This window comes from Apium graveolens, unplaced genomic scaffold (assembly GCF_009905375.1).
Source record: "Apium graveolens cultivar Ventura unplaced genomic scaffold, ASM990537v1 ctg5434, whole genome shotgun sequence".
Lineage (NCBI taxonomy): Eukaryota > Viridiplantae > Streptophyta > Magnoliopsida > Apiales > Apiaceae > Apium > Apium graveolens.
This window is the reverse complement of record NW_027418977.1, coordinates 22,550-30,112: the sequence shown is the minus strand read 5'-3', so window position 1 is coordinate 30,112 and position 7,563 is coordinate 22,550. Positions and strand designations below refer to the sequence as shown.

The 7,563-nt window shown below is 34.0% G+C and overlaps 1 pseudogene; it reads left to right on the top strand.

The window, feature by feature from the left end:
• The first annotated feature begins 4,892 nt into the window (after positions 1 to 4,892).
• Positions 4,893 to 7,527, top strand: LOC141702658 (triacylglycerol lipase OBL1-like; annotated as a pseudogene).
• Positions 7,528 to 7,563: the final 36 nt, after the last annotated feature.

The following is a 7,563-nucleotide window of genomic DNA, read 5'->3' as shown; positions in this document are numbered from 1 at the left end:
ACTATATGGCATTATTTTGTTTTTTAAATGATTTTATTGAATATTTATTCTCATAAATGCTAAAATTGTTTCTAAAATTATTTTTTTATTTTATAATTTTATTTATTATTTTTAGGAGTTTATAAAATTTAGAAATCAATATTTTATTGATTATTTAATTTTAAATGATTTTCTGATCTCATTTAATTATAAAATCCGTATTTAATTCCATATTGCTTCAAAAATCATGAAAATTTTCTGACTTTTATTCACCCACATATTTATTTGTTAAATTGTAAAATATGGGACTGATGTGCGTTCCAAAAATAATTTAAAAATCTTTAAAAAATATATTATTAATTTTAAATTATCTCGAGAATTTTAAATCTGTTTTAATGAATTTTCGGGTTATTTTTACTCGCAAATTATTCGTTAAAATATTAAAGTTTCGGTGCAAATTCAGATTTCCGGTGTACACAATCCGATAAATATCCTCAATTTAATTCTTGTCTTATTTCTCTCCCAGCCGACTTTGTCCTCTCCTCTCTTGCATCTCTTCTACCTCTCATGTCTCTCTTTAAATCAATCTCTCTCTCGTCTCTTTCTCTTTTTTTTTCTTTTTTTTCTTTTCTTCTCTCTTCTTTCTCTACTTCTCGCCGGCACTTCTCCCCTGTTCCTCTACCGCATGTTCCTTCGGCCATTGCCGCCGCTGTCTTCTCTTTTTCCGGTATTAGTTGCGTCATATCTCTTTCTTTCCGATTTGTGTGTATATGTGCGTGTATATAGACCCATATGTATGTACAGTTGGGTTGTTATGTTGCGATGTGGTGGTGTTGTGTTTTCCGGTTACTGCCGGTTCCTTTCCGGCGAGGTGACCGGCACGTGGGCCGCGTGCCTTGCGCGTGTCTCTGTGTGTGTTCGTCTGTGTTCTTGGTTTTGATTATTTTTCCGGTTTATTTCCCCTTGGCCCTGTGTTTGTTTCTGATTGTGTTATATTGATTAATGGTTCTGTGATTTTGCTAAACATAATTGATTGATTTTCTTGTGAAATAAAAATAATTATTTGAAAGGGAAATTATTAATAACCAATCGGTCAAATTCACGTTGGATGTCCAATAAACGGAAACCCGTGAAATTTACCGCCGTTGGCGATGAGCCTCAGTGAGCCGACGGTGGACAATGATGATTAATTCTGAGTCCTAAATTATAAATAAATAAAATTAGTTTGTGAAATTAATTTTGAAACGAAAATGAATAATAATAAATAATTATTAATAATGAAATTTGTGCCGGTGGATGGGATTTTCGCGGAATATGGATTGTTTGTTGTTTTGATTGACGTCGATTTGATTTCGACGGGTTAGTCTGATAAATAAAGGAAACGCTCCCCGACTTTCGGGAAATTAATTCTGAAAATACGGGAACGTAACCTATAATTATCGGAGACGTCGAAAAAGGATATATAATTGAATTTTATGAAACATAATTGCGTGTTGAGACATGATATTTTATAAACGATCAATTACCCTACTATTTTCAAAACAACGAGTATACATATTTTCTGAAAATGAATACTGAACAGAGTTTTGAAAATATGAACCATAATTGCTATATGTATTTCAATAATACATATAAATACGAGTCAAGACTGCATATCGAATGGATAGATTTGATAATAAGGATGTGTTAAGCCTGAACCATTATCTGAATTAGGGTATTTCAACCATGTAGGTCCTAGTCGGAAGACCCGAGGATTGACATCAGACTAAGAATGATCTAGTGGTTAGTCATCGAGCTCAGCGAGGTTCCAATCGAAGGACCTGAGTGTTGAGATCATAGCCAGAATAGGATAGTGGTTTGACGATAAAGACAAACGTTCAAGGCAATCCAAACGTCAACCGATAATAGTGGTTAAAGCTTGTCGAGGCAAGTATTCCTAATTTTCACGTAAAATACTGCAAATATCTCTTCATTCCTATTTTAAGTTCAGAATAGTTAACTGTTCTATATTTCGCTGCAATTACTCTTAATTATGCAAGTTCCTTTCATTATTGTTCCTATATTATCAATTGTTCTCTTGAGCAAATACCCATTCTTTCAGGTTATTTGCGAACCCTGAATTGGGATGTTTTGAAATCAAAATGATTTGACATCAAAATACTCTACGGGCTGGATGGCTACTGTGAGGGCTAGTGATGAGCTGGATCCTATGGGTCGGGGATGGACTGGACCCTTGGGCGATGGAGCCTGGGTACCCAAATGAATCTATACGGTTGGGTATAGATCTACACTATATCCTGACTGATCAGCAGGGTATGAGTGTGAACTAATATCGAGTCTAATTTATTGTTGATCGCCATTAACGACATTCTCTCTTGAAAAGTTTTGTGATTCCAAAACCGGACAAAACCCTGATTCTGGAAAAGAATCTGGGAGTCGCTTGTCACTTTTGGATTTATAATAAAAAGCTGGTAACATCTAATATTCATTCGTTCAACGGCCCCAAGTAGATAGAATTGTTTAAAATTGTTTAAAGATTTTGTCCGAAAACTTTCCTTTGATATTAATGCTTGAAACTCAATTATATACTTGCTGGGTATTTTTGGCTCACTCTTACTTTGTAAATTCTTATTTCTTTCAGAAGCAGATAAGGATAAAAGTGAATAGCTTCCGTTAAACAACATGAGTTAGAGAGATCTCCGCTGCGAGTGGACGAAGATGTTAGAAAAATAAGTCAAAGGCATTAGCATAAAGGTATTTAAACTTGTATTGTAGGTTAGATTCTTGTTTCATACCATAACCTGTAAACGATCCGGATTCAAGGGGGTTATCTACATATTATTTTATTTTATGTAAAGATTGTTTGGTGACACCAAATCTTGACCCCGGATTTGGATTGTTACATTTGAGCCCACTATACTCAAGCATCTCCCACACGATACCTAAGACGACTACATCTCTTAAGCGTACATAAAAAAAACATGACTATGTATATATAGCCATCACAAACTTAGCCAACAAGACAAACCTAATCTGATAATAATAATAATTATCAACCAATAAAATTATTATCCAATCTGATTATGACAATTATTGTCTAACATACAATTATTATCAATTCCTATTATGATAATAATTGTTTATCACCAAACTCATATTACTTATTGAGTTTGACCCCAACAATCCTCCCATTCAACCCAGTACTCCATATCAGATTGAACGGTAACCATCAAAATATCAACATTCGTTCGCCGATGCCTCCCGTCGAACAAGGATCTCTTCATCTCGTTCTTCCAACTTTTGAGAGTCACTAAAACCCATATAGTGACCTTCAATAACTTCAACTACCGTTATTCATCATAACCGTATATCAACCTACAAAATCACGTACATCAACCACGAGTGCCTCCTTTCAGCATTGAGTCACCCGATCCTTACTTTCACAATCATTCGACCTATTTGAAAAACATCACGAGCATTACCCAAATTCTTCACCTGGTTGATGAACCATCAAACCATTGAAACTATTGCAATGATCCCGTTCATCTTCCACCTCGAGTACGAACAAACTGATCCACAGTGCAAGTCAACCGGCATACCACACGTAACTTTGTCAGCAAATCCATCAATTTACTCCACCATACCAATTGAAACTCGAAAGTTCCTCCAACCCAATTCATCACGAACTTCGAACCTGACTCTGATACCACTTGTTAGGAGGAAACACACACACATATTCAAGATTCAATTCTACCAATACGGAGTACACACAACAATATATTTGACGTTTAAAATCTATGTCCCAACTTGTATTATTAATCAAAATAATTATCAATAATACATCAATACATAACACCTCAATGGTGTCCCAAACTGATACTTGAGTCAACTAATGCTCAAGCATCTCCCACACGATACGTAAGACGACTACATCTTTTAAACATACATCAAAATAATAATTATATATATCCATCACAAATTTAGCCAACAAGACAAAAATAATCTGATTATAATAATAATTGTCAACCCATATATTTTATCCAATCTCATCATGACAATTATTGTCTACCATACAATTATTATCAATTCTAATAACTATCTATCACCAAACTGATATTACTTATTGGGTTTAACCCAACACAGTGTTCCTCTTGCCCAAGATCGCAGGTTCGACTCTTTGATGTGCGTGTGTGATTAATTATAAAAAAAAATGTATCTTATCATTTGGGCTCGTAGAAATATTTAAATTTAAATTTCTCTATTTCTTCGTTAACCAAAAATATTTTGGTTTATGGTAGTTAATTTAACGCGTGAGTTTTTAATAAATTAACATAGAAGTAAAAGAAAAGGTCCTGGTAATAAAAATACCTCCGACACTCTCTAGTAGATTAGATAGAAGAATAATTTAAGAGTATATCCAATCATCTCCTAACTTAAAATAGATAAAAGATATCATTTATGTATTGCAGAGAATATGCAATAAAATTCTACACTCTCATTTCTGTTGTCTAAATAATACAGTATATATGCAAGTTGACATGCACGAGGAACACAGTTTGTAAAAGAATATAAATTATATAATACAATGAAGGCACAAGAGACTTCTTTGTTGGAATAAAGGAACCTCCGGTTGCTTTAGCTATCACTGGAGAATATCTTTAGTAAGACTAATATATATATATCATCAGCTTCCTGCAATTACATTAACAAAATTATTAAGAAGATTGCTATATGTATACAGTAAGAATAACTCAAATTAAAAGTTAATATTCACTTTCCAGGATCAACTCAATATTATTTCCATATCTAGTGCACTATGCATGGTTGTACAGTGCTAAATGGTACACCAGAACTGATAAAACAAATCTCAGTAATTCTTCTAAATTATCAGAACCTTAAACAATCTGGCCAGATTAGCATTGTAAATACTTTTCTTGTCTCCATTGTTTTTGCTTGACAGAAAAGATTCCCATGCGCTTAAAAATGTAGTTTGCCGATTTGAATAAACAATCCAAATCTCAAAATATATTCCTACATTTATATGGTTTATAAATACACAAGATAGCACTGCATTTTGTCATTCATCGCTTTATTGCCTTACTATTAATACTATTCTTTTTCTATATAAAAGATGGAGCCAAAGAGTGAAACTAAAGTAAAATTTCTCAAAGTGAACGCAGAAGCAGCAAGATTTCGTGATCTCTTGGGAATTTATTTTTCCACCAAAATTAAAGGTAGCAAAGAATATATAGAACTACACCCCGATGTCAATGAGAAGATCCTAGAGCGTACATCGATCCTTTTTGCTTCGGTGCTGGTGCAGAAGTTATTAAAACTCCATGCAAAACTCTTAGCCCTTGGATACAAATTTGAAGAGTTGGTCAACATTCTGTTCAATGAAAACATATTTACCCAGATATTGATAAATAAATTACAAGGTTAGTCCTGTCTCTACATATGTCTCTCTTGTTTGTGCCATGTATCAGATTATCTATGTGTGTGTTTGTGTGTGTGTGTCTGCTGTTCCTTCTTTTTTCTTTTCTTTTTCTTTTTTTAATTTCAAATATTTCTCTAACAGATGCCTGAATCCTTTTAATATATGTTTAGGAAAATTGCCAATGCTTGATAAAGAATCAGAAACCTATGTGTCTGCTATTGGATGTCTTGATAAACGAGTTGATTTAGACATCAAACCTGTTGATATCAGATATTTTCCGGTGCTGTCAGCAATGGCCTCTAAGGTAGTTTACGAGAACAAAAAATTTGTCGAGGCAGCTATAAAAGGTCAATGGAAGGTAGATATACCTATAATAAACTTGATTCTAATTATTTCACTTGTCCGTGATAAGTATAAAATTAAAAGGAATAAATAATTACATTGTAATTAAACTTTTCTGGTTTATGTAGATGGAGCTAATAGGCTCGTATGATTTTTATAATGGTAAGATCCAACTATATGAAATTACTTTATCAGCTGAATAAGAAGGTATAATAGAATAAATCTTTGTTTTTTGATATTTGCAGAAGATCATAAGAAAAACACTACCCAAGCCATGGTATTTCATGACAAGCATGCCAACCAGGACATGATAATAGTGGCTTTTAGAGGCACTGAACCCTTTGATGCAGATGCATGGTGTACAGACTTTGATATCTCCTGGATTAGTTTCCCAGATATGGGAAAAGTCCACAGTGGATTCATGAAAGCTATGGGCTTGCAGAAGAACGAAACCTGGCCAAAACATATCGACAATGATGACAATCCACAGTGTCACGAGTCCATAAAAGAAAAGTTATCAAGTTTATGCTTTGGTAAGGACAAGTACTTTCCAGAAAATAGTAATGACAAGGAAGACCAAAAATTGTATGCATACTATACCATAAGGAAAGTGCTAAGAACTGTGCTAACCAAGAATAGCAAAACCAAATTTATAGTAACAGGTCACAGTCTTGGTGGTGCATTGGCAATTCTTTTTCCAGCTAGCAGTGTTGGCATTACACAATGAAAATTCTATATTGGAGAAGTTAAAAGCTGTATACACTTTTGGACAACCCCGGGTTGGTAATGCAAGTTTTGGGCGGTACATGAAGAAGAAATTTAAGGAGTTCAATATCACGTACAACCGATATGTTTATAATAATGATGTAGTGCCCAGGGTGCCTTTTGATAACTCTGTTTTGATGTTCAGGCACTTTGGTAATTGCTTCCTTTACGACAGCCATTATGTTTACAAGGTGAGAACCAAAATTTTTAACATGCATGCTTATGGGCTTAAGGTACATGTCTGTCATATTACTCTGTCTGTCATATTACTCTGTCTGTCATCTGATTGCTATTACTTATCCTGATTTATTAGCAATCTTCATTTTGGGCTCTCTTAGTTCCTCCTCCTTTTTTCGTGTATTTATAATTAATTTCAAGTTAAATTTTCTTCCAAAATTCATGTTCATAGCTAAACTACCTCGAACTAATAACTATTTTAATTAATACACATGCAGGAAACTACAGGAGAATTGTATGAGCATTACTTTACGATATCGCCATTGGCACTCATGAAAAGGTCAATGGATGCTATTGGGAAGGTGTGGAGAAGTTTGATAAGCCAGAACAGAGAAAGTTTGCCTCTGTTGTATCTTAGGTACTGGGGAATCTGGCTCTGGTGGGCTGTTGATCATAATCCTCAAGATTACATTAATTCAGTAAGATTGGGGCGCAAGCAGCTCGATAAGGCGGACTAATACAGACAACTACAACAATTCTATGTCATAATCACCACGTACATAAATGAATGGACTAAAATGGAGGATTGGAGAATGGATAACTTTGTAGTTTCAGATAAACAGTATGAGTCAATATTATATGCAGTATGAGTCAATGGAGGATTGGAGAATGGATAACTTCTTCTCTTCCAGTTCCGAACAAAAAATAAATTCATCTGCTTTTGATACACAAAGATTGAAGTCTTAATTATTCAATCAAACACTTGACAGACACCTCATCTCTCTAGGTAAAAAATTTCAATTAAAACCACAAAATAACTGTAATATAATCTTTCATATATTTGGTCATAACTGATTACCATA